General features: G+C 44.1%; 1 protein-coding gene across 1 annotated transcript in view; it reads left to right on the top strand.

Annotated features, from left to right (window-relative positions):
• ZNF653 (zinc finger protein 653) overlaps positions 1–14,494 on the top strand; it is an 845,378-nt gene that overhangs the window by 308,379 nt on the left and 522,505 nt on the right. The gene's annotated exons all lie outside the window — the stretch shown is intronic.

Raw genomic sequence — 14,494 nt, 5'->3', positions numbered from 1 at the left:
TTCTCCTTTCCATTCCCAGTTACAGCAAAAATTATCTAGTCAAGCAATTGCACATCCATTGCTATTAGACAAGGGATTAACATGGCAATCAGAAAAAACAGCCTTCAAGAAATTAAAATAGCAGGAAAGGTGAAAAAGGTAAGTGATGAATGCCTACTGACATTACCTCCACAGAGTCCTTAGACCATTATAGCTACACTAAGAATGTCTCTCTCGCTTTCTCTCTACATGCTGCCCTTTCCCACTGCCATCTTCTAGGGGTCATCTGACCTACTTAAGGGAAAATTGATTGAATATTATCTCAGACAAATGGGTCTTGAACATCATTTCTTCACAGTAATTCAAGTACCCCGGATTCCGGCGTGTAGCTCGCAAGACATTTGCCTGCGACATCGCCGACTGCATCAGCACTTTGCCGTACTGCAAAGTGGCTGAAAAGCATAGCCGCTGCAACTATAATCTATGGATTGGCAGCTGCAGCCGTACGGGATGTGTAACGCATTCCTACTTCTCGTGCGAGGAATTCAAAAAATAAATAAATATTTAAATAAATGCATTCCTTGCACGAGAAGTAGGAATGCGTTACACATCCCGTACGGCTGCAGCTGCCAGTCCATAGATTATAGTTGCAGCGGCTATGCTTTTCAGCCACTTTGCAGTACGGCAAAGTGCTGATGCAGCCGTTTGGTTTCGGCGATGTAGCTCGCAGGCAAATGTCTTGCGAGCTACACGCTGGAATCCAAGTACCCCCCCCCCCCATCTTGGGGATACCTCTAACCTTAGGATCAGGTGGACTTGGCATTAATTCTCTTGACCAACTTATGTTTCCTTCAGAAGAGCCGGACAGGGAGTTCCATTCCAGACTGATGTCCTTTGACCACTGTTGCGTTATTCTTTACATAAGGGGATATCCTGCCAAGAACAGCCCAATCTCTGGCTAGTATACCAGAGCCTTTAGATCTTGTAGGTACTGTATGTCACACACATGCTATCTGTACAAGGCATAGGGCATAAAGGTGGCATATGGGTGCAAACACTCAGAACTTCTTTGCCACCAGTCCGAACACCATTATTGAGTGTCGATCTGGATACCCTTCTGCTATGCTGGTTACCAAGCCGCCTTCAGATAAGTGCCCCATTGGAGTTTCTTCTCTCCTTTTTCTCATTTTTGTAGTGTGTTGTTGTTCATGTCATCTAAGAAGGGAACATTTCTGTATGGGAAGTATATTCCCCATAAAGACCATCACAACCAGTGTCTTTGTTGCTTAGGCACTTCCTATGACCAAATGCAGTGTTCTGTTTGTTCCTAAGACCCTACGCAGTTGCTTGTCTTCCTTATCCATATACCTTGAGAACCAACAATTTAAAACTGTTGATTCACAGTGCTGTAGTGGAATCCTAATGTCCCAAGGCTCAGCTGTCTGTCAAGAAGACCAAGCCTGATTTGGTTGCTGTCCAGCCTCCCTCTGACATCTCTCTAGAAGCTAGTGGAAGCACTGAAGACTATCTGGTGCTTGCCTTGGGTTCCTGTTCCATGACCCTGTCAGATGCCGGCAGGAATCCAACTTCTCACAAGTTCCTGGAGGCTTTTCCAACATCTGTTCCAGACATTGAGGGAAAAACCTCTGCTAGTTATTTCCAAAGGACCAAGTGGGATTCCTAAGAGGGAGGAGATTCCTGCTACGATTATTGAATCACACCAAGGGTCTGAACCTCCAGGGGTCCTTAGGGTAGACATCCCCCTCAAGTAAAAGCAGAAAATTAAACATATTTCCCTTGTTGCTTAACCCCAGCATAAATGGCAGGAGTTTACTCTGGGTTTGTTCAATGCTTTAATGGACTAGAAGTCTCCCCAAGGGTTGTCAGCCCTTGCCTTCCCTGGTCTTCTACTCCTGTTAAAAGGTCTAGGAAAGTAGATTCTGGGGAGGAGTCCCTTGCTTAATCCTCTCAAAATTCCTTTCCCTCTAGAGTAGGGTTCAGAGGAAGAGTATTCTTTGAGTTCAGACTCTCTCTCTTGGAAGAATTATCTTTTGGGGATACTGTTGCTGATACGATGGAATACATTAAATGGGATTGCTCTCAGGTCTCTGACATTCAAAAGAGATATTATGAACTTTTAAAAGTGGAGTCTGCTAAGCCGTCTGCTGATGTCCTTCTATATCACTGTTGGAGTATTCTTCACAGTAGGGATTGCCTGTCAAGGATAGCTCTATGTCCGTCCAGTACACCAAAGCCTTTAGATCTTGTATGCACCATACATTACACGTATGCTTCCTGTTCAGAACGTAGGGCATAAAAGTGATGTTCAGACAGTTACCCAGAACTTCTTTCCACCAGTCTGAATGCCATCATCACTTATTGACTTTCAACACCCTTTGCTGTGCTGAATAGCTAGCCTTCAAAAAAGTGCCCTTTTGGGTTTTTTTTTTTTTCCTTTTCTTTTGGTCTTGTTCTTTTTTAGTTACCTAGATTTAATTTCATCCAGCAGGAGAAAAAGTCAGTGCGAGAAGCAGAATCCCCATAAAGATTGTCACAAACAGTGCCTTTTTTTTTATCTTGGTCCTTCCCATAACCGTATGTCCTGTAACAATTGTGCTGAGGACTCTTAGAAGCTGGTTGTCTTCCCTGGTCATGTATCTCAAGAACCAGAAGCTTAAACTCTTAACCCCAGGTAGCATGGCGGAATCTTCTAACCCCAAGGTATCATTAAGTAAGAAGGTTGCCAAGAAGTATCAGCTGGATTCTTTGGCTGACCAGCCTCCACTGGATGTTTCTCTAGAAGCCGGTTATAGCTCTTGAAGGCCATTTGGTGTCTGTTGGATTTGTCTGCTTTGACCCCACTGGAGGCCGGCATGGATCCTTCCATGTCCTTCATGGATGCATCTGCAGTCATAACAACTGGGTTGTCCTGTCGTCAGGCAGCCCTTCGGTCGGCCGGATTCCAAAGTCCGGGTCCGGCTTCGGCTGATGTCGCACTTCACCCGACGTCATCTCTGCTGGTCTTCGGGTATAAAGGCATCAGCCGACGCCATTTTCTTCAGTCTTTCTTGCCGCGTGGCGCCTGAAGCAGAAGCTGTTCGCAAGTGCCGGTCGGTCAGATCCAGAGATTACTACTACCGAATACTCCTTCGAAGACTTCTAAAAGCTAAGTACCCCGTTGGGGACTCTTTCTTGCCTCAGCCGATGTCAGAAAACAAGCTAACAGCAAGAAAAGTTCTGCAGGCTTTGGGCTTCATGGCATCATGCATAATCTTGGTTCCACATGCCAGACTGCATATGAGAAAACTACAGTGGTACCTAAAGAATTTATGGTCCCAACACAGGCACAGCCTAGAAACAGAAATTCCACTAATTCCATGCCTAAAACAGGAGTTCCTATGGTGGGCTCAAGCATGCCAGTCAAACCCAGGCTTACCCTTTCACAAATATCAAGCAAGCCAAACCATCACAACAGACGCCTCAGACCTAGGATGGGGGGCTCACATGCTGGACAAATGCGTGCAAGGATTGTGGACGCAGGACCAGCTTCACCTGCACATCAACCTAAAAGAAATGCTGGCAGTAAAACTGGCAATCCAAAATTCAGACCATTTCTCAAAGAAGGCCATTTGATGATAAGGACAGACAACACCACAGTCATGTGGTACATCAACAAACAGGGAGGCACTCATTCATACCCCTATGCAGAATGACTTTGGACCTTTGGAACCTGGCACTCAGCTACAACATCCAGTTACAGGCAATGTTTGTACCGGGAAAGGAGAACACTCTAGCAGACATGTTAAGCAGAACCACCTCGGATGCTCACGAATGGATGCTACACCCGGACATCTTCAAGACCATTGCAAAGAAATGGGGAATGCCACAAATAGATCTATTCGCTTCCCCTCTCAACCACCAGCTCAAAAAATTCTGCACAAGGACATTCCATCCACTTGCATCGAAAGTGGATTCGCTCTCCTTCAGCTGGAAAGGCCTGACAGCATATGCATTCCCACCTCTTCCCTTGATACACAAGGTATTACTAAAAATCAAGGAGGAACATCCAAGGATAATCCTGATAGCTCCAAACTGGCCAAGACAACACTGGTACCCATTGCTGAGGAGCATGTCTCGGGACAAAATGTGGTCAATACCCCTGATGCCTTTGATGTTAACTCAGAACAACTACAGCATCATGCATCCAAACCTAAAAACGTTGCAGCTGACTGCATGGCACATCACATAGCAGCAACTATTCCAGATCTCTCCCAAAGGGTTGAAGACATTATACTTGAAGCCCGCAGACCTTCAACAAGAAGGAACTATGCAGGGAAATGGAAAAGGTTTGTCATTTGGAGTGCTGAAAGAGGGAAGGATGTGTCGAATATAGATATGGCTAACATTCTGGAGTACTTGGCAGAGCTTCTACATACAGGCCTGTCCTATTCCTCCATCAAGATACATGCATCAGCTATTTCAGCAGAATACAGCTTTGATCCACCTGTCTTCTCACATCCTCTACTCAGGCAGTTCCTCAGAGGGATCAAGAATGTAAAACCTCCTAGGAAACCACCTCTGCCAGCTTGGGATTTGAACTTTGTGCTAGAAAAGTTGACACTCGCACCTTTTGAACCAGCAGCAACAGCAGACCTACAGCATCTTTCATGGAAAACTGCTTTCCTACTGGCAATAACCTCGGCAAGGAGGGTTTCTGAACTTCAGGCCCTAATGGCAGTACAACCCTTCCTAATCTTCCACCAAGACAGAGTGTCCATGAGGACTAATCCTACATTTATGCCTAAGGTGGTATCCAGAGTGTCCCTAAACCAGGCAATACACCTACCTACCTTCTTTCCCAACCCACAAAACAGAGGGGAAAGAATGCTGCATACCTTGGATGTACACAGACAGCTACGCTACTACCTGGACAGAACAAAAAGTAACAGAAAAACTGACCAGCTTTTTGTAGCCTATGCAACAGGAAGGGAAGGAAAAGCAATTTCCAAACAGACAATCTCCAAATGGATAGGAAATTGCATACGATTCTGTTACTCCTTCCATGGAAAACCAATTCCACAGAACATAAGACCTCATTCTACAAGAGCAACAGCCACTACCACAGCCTTCTTACGAGGAGTGGCAACCAAGGACATTATTGAGGCGGCTACTTGGACCTCCGTGCATACATTTGCCAAGCATTATAATTTACCTCTGTATTCCAGATCCCGAGCAGGGTTTGCCACTGCTGTACTGCAAGGGATCCTAACCACACCATAATCTATTCTTCCTCCTCCCTAGTTGGCTATGGTATTCTACCCAGTTGTTATGACTGCAGATGCATCCATGAAGGACATAGTACAGTTTTGTACCTACCATAAATGTAGATGTCCGAACTGGATAGCATCTGCAGTCAGGATTACCCTCCCTCCTTCCCTCTGTGGTACTCCTAGGGTATTTACCCTCCTAATAGCTAGCTGGTGGGGAGTCTCTTATGGTGTATTTGTTTGTATATATGTACATACATGCTTATTTTTGTGTTTGCCTTCTATCCTTTGGGAAACATTGGCATTTTTACCCAAAATTTAGCCTTCCAAGAGGGCAACTGGCATCTGGGGCAAGAAACACTGAAGAAAATGGCGTCGGCTGATGCCTTTATACCCGAAGACCAGCAGAGATGACGTCGGGTGAAGTGCGACATCAGCCGAAGCCGGACCCGGACTTTGGAATCCGGCCGACCGAAGGGCTGCCTGACGACAGGACAACCCAGTTGTTATGACTGCAGATGCTATCCAGTTCGGACATCTACATTTATGGTAGGTACAAAACTGTACTTTCCTTTCACATGCCCTCTGTGGCTTTGCAGGCATCTGCTGTGAACATTGAGGGGGGACTGTGGTTGATTATCTTAGAGAGCCTTATAGAGATTCTACAGATTCTGGTTAGGACGAGGTTCTTGGTACTCTTATTGAATCTCCTCTGGGGCTTGTTAAGGCTGATGTTCCTACCCCAAAGCCCCCCCCCCAAGAAGATTAAGCATACTTTTGTGCCCGCTAAGGATTCTCAGTGGGAATGGCAGGAGTTTACTCAGGGACTATTTAATGGCTTAATGTCCCTGAAGCCTACCCAAGGAGTTTCTGTGCCTGTTCCCCCTTGGACTTCAAATCCTTCCAGACTAGGGAACACAATTCAAAAATATACACAAATCCTCCACTTCTTCACCAAAAGAACATGTAGCATACAAAAAGGAGAACACCAACTGCTGCAATGATGATTTTTTAATTCTGGTACCTCGGCCTTCGCCTTCTCCTGGAATACAATTTACTTAGTGCCCCACCCATTTTTATACAAATCTTTAATTAGATAATTGATGCACCATCCTTTCATTAAATTATTACCATTATTTCATTACTACTTAAAGCAAACAAATTTGACATTTCTATGCAACATATTAACTAGAGAATAAATAACATTCATTTCAAAAATAGTTTTGATAATATAAACATAAATATAAATACTATCAATGAGATATATACCTATTATTCACACAATGTGTCCTTGCAAGCAAACCCATTTCCCTGAATATATTTAGAAACATTAAGAAATATGTTGGATATGTGAAGAATATGTAAAAGCATTTCTTTGACAATCATGGGGGGGTTCCAGATGGATTTGTTTTCAGTGTATTAGGTAGACCCAATGTATTTGGGAATGAGGCCATTTTTCGTGAAAAATTACTTTTGATGGAGTCAAGGTTCATTCTTAATTTGAAAACTATTTTTCCAAATGGGATGAACATGGAGGTGTAATATGTTAATGATTTTTTCAGTACATAGGTCAGAAGTAGTGTTTATAGTAATGTTAGTCCTTTTACATATTCTTCACATATTTCTTAATGTTTCTAAATATATTCAGGGAAATGGGTTTGCTTGCAAGGACACATTGTGTGAATAATAGGTATATATCTCATTGATAGTATTTATATTTATGTTTATATTATCAAAACTATTTTTGAAATGAATGTTATTTATTCTCTAGTTAATATGTTGCATAGAAATGTCAAATTTGTTTGCTTTAAGTAGTAATGAAATAATGGTAATAATTTAATGAAAGGATGGTGCATCAATTATCTAATTAAAGATTTGTATAAAAATGGGTGGAGCACTAAGTAAATTGTATTCCAGGAGAAGGCGAAGGCCGAGGTACCAGAATTAAAAAATCATCATTGCAGCAGTTGGTGTTCTCCTTTTTGTATGCTAGGGAACACAATTCCTCAGATGAGGGTTCAGAATCTGATGATGGGTTCTTGTCTTACTCTCCTCAGATGCCTTTGCCTGTGGCTTATGGTTCTGATGAAGAGGACTCCATTAGTCCTGAGACCCCTTTCGAGGAATTGCCTTTTGGAGATGCTATAGCTAGAATGATGGAATACTTTAAGTGGGATTAAGTGTCTGATACTCACAAAAGGTAATGTGAGCTGCTTCAGATGGACACTCCTAAACCTTATGCAGTACCTCCTGTGTTGGCTGCTTTGCTGACACCTTTATAGCTGCTTTGAAGTTTCCTGATTCTCAGCCTCCTGCTCCGAGGTTCTGTAAGGTTCCTGAGATTTTCAGTTCTTGATGTCCTCCTGCTGACCCTGCTGTGGTGTCACTCTTCACTGAGAAGCCTTCTAAACTTTTGCCGTCTTCCATGCTTCTGCCTTCAGACAGGATAATAGGGCAATTTTATACTACTACTACTTTGGCCTTTTGGGCCATCAGTTACTAGACCCACATGACCAGATATGCTCTGGCCTCAATTGCCCAGGCTTGTTAGGTTATGTCTAGTTTCCTTGATTCTGAAGCAAAATCTTCCTCTGTTTCTGTTTTGGGTTGTACCTCTAAGGTGGCTTGTCCCTCTATCAAATGTAGCTATGATGATGTTGCTGCCTTTGGGTCTGTCATGAGGCATTATTCTTGGTTTCACCTGCAGTCTTTACCTGAAAACATTTTGGCCAAGTTGCTGGATGCTTATTTCAGTAATAAAAATTTCTTTGGGACTGCTGCTGATGATATGTTTAAATCTTTTCAGGAAAAAGGTAAAGCTTTGTATCATCTTAAACATATTTTTGTATCCTCTGTCCCTGAGTTCCAGAGAAACTTCCCTAATAAGCTGTCTTTTTATGCACATGCAGCTTCTTCAGGCCACCAAAGCCAGGAAGTGTGGTAGGGAAGCTCTTCCTGCTAAGTCTTCTCGGGCTCCTGTGGCTCAGAAGCCGCCTTTATCTGACAAGCCTATTTGTATTTGACATCTTGCCCCCCACTGGCCAGGTTTCTTTGTTCCTGCAACTCTCCCTCTGTCTTCCAAACTGGCATATCATCACCTCAGAATCTTGGGTTCGATCTGTCATCTGTCAGAGTTACTTCATGGTGTGAAAGTCTCTCCCTCCTTTTTCAGGGATTTTCCAATCTCCTCTGGAAAAACTTCCTCATTTTTCAGAGGGCTTAGGGTCCCTGGTGGTCCAAGGAACTATTCAGCCTGTCCCTTCTTCACTAGTAGGAAAGGGATTTTACTCCAGGATGTTCCAGGTCTCTTGAAAGGAGGACAGTTGGAGACCTATTCTGAATGTGTCCTTGCTCAACACCTTAACCAAGTTTCCTTCTTTTCAGATACTTACTCTTCAAACCCTTTTTCTCCTGTACTACCCCAGGCTTTTCTAGTGTCCTTGGATTTGAAGGATACTTATTTTTATATTTTTATTTTTATTTATTTTACATTTGTTGACCGGCATGGTCCGACTGGATACATGTCCATTTTCAGCGGAGGCCCGGGGAGAAAAGCTCCACAGAGGAAAAAGTTACACTTTCATTTACATGCAGATAAATGCACTTCCTAATGCAAATAAATAAAATTAGAGATACACATAAACAAAATTAGAGATACACAAAAATACTTCACAATTGTTTTAGATACACTTGGCTACCATGTGAATAGATAGTTCAAAATACAGTGTAGTTGATATTCTAGGATACTTACCTTCATAGTCCTATTCACCCTCTTTCCAGGAAGTTTTTACATTTCTCTATTTCTTCCTCTCCTTTTCAGTTCTTTGCTTTGCACTTTGGCCGCTTTACTGCCCCAAGGGTATTCACAAAATACCTAGCTCCTGTGATTGCCCTTTGCAGGCTCTAAGTCATTCAGATTTTTCCTTATCTAGATGACCTGTTGCTTCAAGTTGCTTTCTCCCAGTTGTCTTTTACAGGATCTGGAGTTCACCATCTCTCTTCTCCAGAGTCTAGAGTTCACTGTCAACTTTCAAAAGTCTATCCTGACTCCCTCTTAGGATCACGTGTATCTGGGCTGCAGGATTCAGACAGAGCTAGTGTTGGGCCTTTCTTCAACCTCTAAAAGTTCTGCCTAAAATAGCTTTCTTTTACTATCTTATTCCTCTGCCTGGTATTCCAACCAGAGCGTTTCTTCGAGCCCTGGGATTCATGGCCAGTGGTACCTCAAATCAGTTTGGTTTAGCACTGCCACCCTCTGGATTTCAGTGCGAGTATCCTTCCTTGTCTAAAGCAGGAATTTGAGTGGTGGATTCAGCAAATTTCCCTCAATCCAGACCTGCCCTTTCAACCTTCGGTTCCTTTTCAAGAACTGTTCATCAATGTTTTAGACATGGGTTGGGGGGATTCATGTGATCTTCTGAAAGGTCAAGGTCTTTGGCGCCCCCCCCCCCCCCCAATCAGAAGTCAGACCATACCAACATCAAAAAGATTAGAGTTCTGATTCTGGCCCTTCAGGCTTCTAACTGCATGCTTTCTCCAGTCCCTAAGAAGGTTTACATGGAGAGCACCACAGTGATGTGGTATGTCAAAAAGCAGGGGACAGAAAGTCTTAACTTCTGTACAGGTTGGCTTTTCAGGCCTGGGATTTGGTTCTCGGTTATCAGTTAACTCTTCAGGCAATGTATATTCTCTCGGAGCACAATCTAGTGGCAGATGCCTTGAGCAGGTCCAAAACATAGACTCACGAATGGATGCTTTACAGAGATGTGTTTCTGGACATAGTCCTTCAGTGAGGTTTTCCTCGGGTAGATCTTTTTGCCTCCCCTTTGAATAGGCAACCCTCTCTTTTCTGTTCCAGACTGCCATGCCATCTAGCATGGAAGACAGTTGCCCATTCTTTTCATTGGAAGTGGATATTTCTCTATGCCTTACCTCCCCTTCCCATACCTCCAAGAATCCTGCAGAGTTTCAGCTGGATTCCCCAAAAATCTTGTTAGTGACTCCCTTTTAGCCAAGACAGCACTAGTTGCCCTTCTTAATGCATCTGGCCAAGGGCAATTATCACAAGTTACCTTACAGGTTGGACCTCTCACACAGGACAAAGGGTCAGGGTCACTTTTCTGTCCTCAGTTGCCCACTCTTCAGCTGACACTGTGGGTGATAGGGTTTTGATCCCTTTTAGGCACCTCTTTTCTGATGATGCAGTCAGAGTTTTACAAGGGGGAAGGAAAACTTCAACCAGAAAGTGTAACATGCCCAAATGACAGATGTTTTCTGTCTGGTGCTATGCTCATAACCAGGATCCTTTTTCAGTCAGTGTCCCTCTGGTTCTCTACTGCAGTTTCTTAAAGGCATCCTGCATCTTGGGCTCCCAAAGAAGCCTATTCCTCCTCCTTGTGACCTTAATTTTGTTTTAGAAAAATGACCCAGGCTCCTTTTGAGCCTGCAAGTTCAGCTTCTCTACAACATTCTATCTGAAGGACTGTATTTTTACTTGCCCTTACTTCTGCTTGGAGAGTTTCTGAGCTTCAGGCCCTTATGGCCATCCCTCCTTTTTTGTTTTTTTTTTTTCACAAGGCTAGGGTGTCCTTTCATACTAATTCTATGTCCGAGTTGTATTTGAATTAAGCAGTTCCACTCCTTTTCCTTTTTTTCCTTCTTCTCAGTATGCTAGTGAGAGGGTCTGACATACCTTGGAGTTGCACAGAAGACAGCTCAGGTATTTGGATAAAACTAAGACCGTTTGTAAATCTGACTATCCTTTTGTTAATTTTCATCCTATGATATTAGGTTTGACTGTTTCTAAGCACTCCTCCTGGATATCTTAAGGCTTGCTTCCACCTGGTGAATCTGGGCATACTGGGACAATGTGGCAACTGCCTCATGTACACAGACAATCCTCTCCTCCTACCACCCAACACTACAACCTGCAAGAGATGCACTTATATAGCCAAACTGGAAGCAAAGCTGTCTCCAGCTAAGATTGTGCTAGACAGTCAAGAGGAAAAGGTTAACACCTGCATTACACCTCAAGCAACTCATAGCCCTTCAAAACCCACACCATCAACACCCACACATAGCAACACTAAACCCACATATGCGGAGGCCCTTAACATTAACCAGCCCAAGCAACAAGGACCTCCGAAGCTGAAACACAAACAAACACCAGTCACAACCAAAGTGACACACAGCTCACAACACCAGTGTGCCACCCAACAACAGCCCCTAAGGCAAGACAATGTACCCAACACTTTAGTCATAGGTGACTCTATAGTCAGGCACACTGATGCCCCACTCACCAGGCTGAACATGGAGAAAAGTACAGTCAGCTGCCTGTCGGGTGCCAGGATCCGCCACATAATGCATGCACTCAAGTCACTCCACAAAAAGTACAAATACGACTCTGTCATTGTCCATGCTGGAGTGAATGACTTGAGACGTACCTCCCTGGACTACATGAAAAGAGACATGGGAGAGCTCTTGGATCATGTGACCCAGGCAGGTATGACCCTAGCCCTGAGTAGCATCCTGCCTTCGCCCAGAATGATGCCACAATATAAGGACAAAATGATTCTCTTCAATAATTGGCTAAGCTTCTGGTGTCATTCAAAGGGGATCCAGTATTGGTCTGCCTGGGAAGACATGATCGATAAACCACGATGCTTTGCCAGAGATGATCTGCACCTGTCACCCCTGGGATTCAGGTTACTGGCTAAAGCTCTTGCCACCCCTATAGTGCCTCTTTTAGGCAAGGTTCAAAGGATAAAACCACCACTGTAACAGATACAAGCATGCAAAATCTGAAGGTAATGCTACTCAGTGCTAGAAGTCTAAACCACAAAATGCACTCTCTCGAGGCACTCCTAAAAATGGAGAACATCGATATCTGTGCAGTAACTGAGACCTGGTTCAAGGCTCCAGAGAGCACCCCTGCAATACCAGGCTACAATTCTTACCACACTTTTCGGCCACAAAACCAAGACCGAAACACTAAAGGTGGAGGAGTGTCCATATTCACCAAGGATATTCACACCTCCAGGCTAGTTGCCCAACACAATGCATCTGAAATTCTCCAGGTGCAACTAACACTAGGTAAGACTGCAATCCAAATTGTAGCTTGCTACAGATCCTCCACCATGCCCCAAGAATCTCACTACACCTTTCTAAACATACTGGAAAATATTAAGATACAACCAAACACCCTACTACTGGGTGATTTCAACTACCCTGCCATTAATTGGGAAAACTACTTGTGTACCAACTCCTTTTCTCAACGGTTCTTGGAATTCATAAATTCCAACGCCCTGGATCAACTAATCCATTGTCCCACCAGGGGCTCCAGTATCCTAGACCTGGTCATTACCAACATGGGAGATAGATGCTCCACACCAGTGGTCACCCCCTCATTGGTCAGGTGTGATCATAAGCAAATCACCTTTGACATCCACATCCCACCCCACCCCCCAGTAAGGAAACCTCCTTAAAAAACTTCTCCAAAGCCAACTTCATGCTACTGAAGTCAGAAGTTGCAAACTTCACAACACTTACGCAGACGGGATCTGGAAGTTCGACTGCAAAATCCTACAGTAAAGCACTGTACGAGCACATCCACTCGTGTATGAATTGTGCCATCCCAAAATAGAACCAAGACGCTCTTCGCCAAAAAAAGGAAGCCAATCTGGTGGTCCCCTCCTATAAACAAACTATACAGCAGAAGGAAGAAACTGTTGCAGAAGAGAGGAAAATCCCAGGATGCAAAAAACTCCCTCACCAGCCTCAGTAAGAAGCTGAGATCCCTCAAAATCCTCAAAAGCTAGTTACGAAAATAAAATTGAGAAAGATTCCAAAGACAACCACAAGGCATTCTATAGTTATGTCAAGAATCTAAATGGCAATGCTCAGATCTGCTCTGCGCTACAACAGAATGGCATTAAATATACTGATCCCAAGGATATTGCCAATATCCTGGCAGATCGATTTATTGCCAACTTCACCCGCCTCTCACCCCCTAAAGGGCCCATCTCAATACCAAAAGATTGACAAATTCCGATAATCACGGCCACACAGGTAGAAACCGCACTCTCCAAAGCTAAGAATACAGCATCCATGGGACCAGATGACATCCCAGGCTGCGTACTACATGAACTACAAAATGAAATGGCACCTCACCTAAGTGTCATGTTTAATCATAGTCTCACCTCAGGCTTTGTGCCCACTGAGTGGTGCACAGCTACAGTTATCCCGCTCCACAAGGGAGGATCCACCTTGGATCCCGGAAACTACCGTCCCATCAGTCTGACAAGCCTGATCTGCAAGGGCATGGAACGCATTATCATGGAACTTATAAACAAAGACTGGCAACCTTCAAACACTGGACCCCCACCCAGTTTGGGTTTATGGAGGGCCGATCTTGTCTCCTGAATCTGATTGACTTCCTCGAATCAGTCTCCAGAGCTGTGGACGAGGGTAAGGAGGTCCGCACAGCCTATCTGGACCTCGCCAAGGCCTTCAACACCATCCCCCACTCTGGAATCATAGATAAACTTACTAAGCTGGGCATAAATCCCTACACCACTCGATGGGTTGCCAACTGGCTTACTGACAGAACCCAGACTGTAAAAGTAGCCGACTCCAAATCCAGCTCCAGACAAGTGGAGTACCTCAGGTTTCAGTCCTGGGACCACTCTTGTTTGGCATCTACTTCTCCGAAGTACAGGCCAACACTAAGGGACTCTGGCTAACAAAGTTCGCAGAAGACTGCAAACTGGGAGCCATTATTGAATCCCCAAATAATGTGGATATTCTACAAAAGGGCCTTACAGAAACAGATGCCTGGTGCCAGAGCCATGGGCTCAAGCTTAATGCCAAGAAATGTATAGTTATCCCCTTTGGAAAAAAACATGTACCCATGAATTACAACATAGGTGGCAGGACACTAAACATCGAAAGTGTGATGAGAGACTTGGGGACATAGGTGGACAGTGGTCTCACGTTCGATAACCACATCGCCACAACAGTCAGGAAATCCTTCTATGTGGCACACCTCATCACTAAGGGCTTTTCATCCAGAAAAAAGGTCATTGTCCCACAGTACCCATCCCTCATTAGACCCATTATAGAGTATAATGCCCCGTTTGGTGTGTACCTCACAAGACATCTGCAACAGCTGGAAAGGCCACAGAAATACCTCACTAAAAGAATCACAGGCTTAAAGCAGATGCCATATGCTGACCGGCTATACTCTGTGG

The sequence above is a fragment of the Protopterus annectens genome, chromosome 9.part0, assembly GCF_019279795.1.
Source record: "Protopterus annectens isolate FY-2018-M chromosome 9.part0, PAN1.0, whole genome shotgun sequence".
Classification (NCBI taxonomy): Eukaryota; Metazoa; Chordata; order Ceratodontiformes; family Protopteridae; genus Protopterus; species Protopterus annectens.
This window is presented reverse-complemented; position numbering and strand designations above follow the sequence as displayed.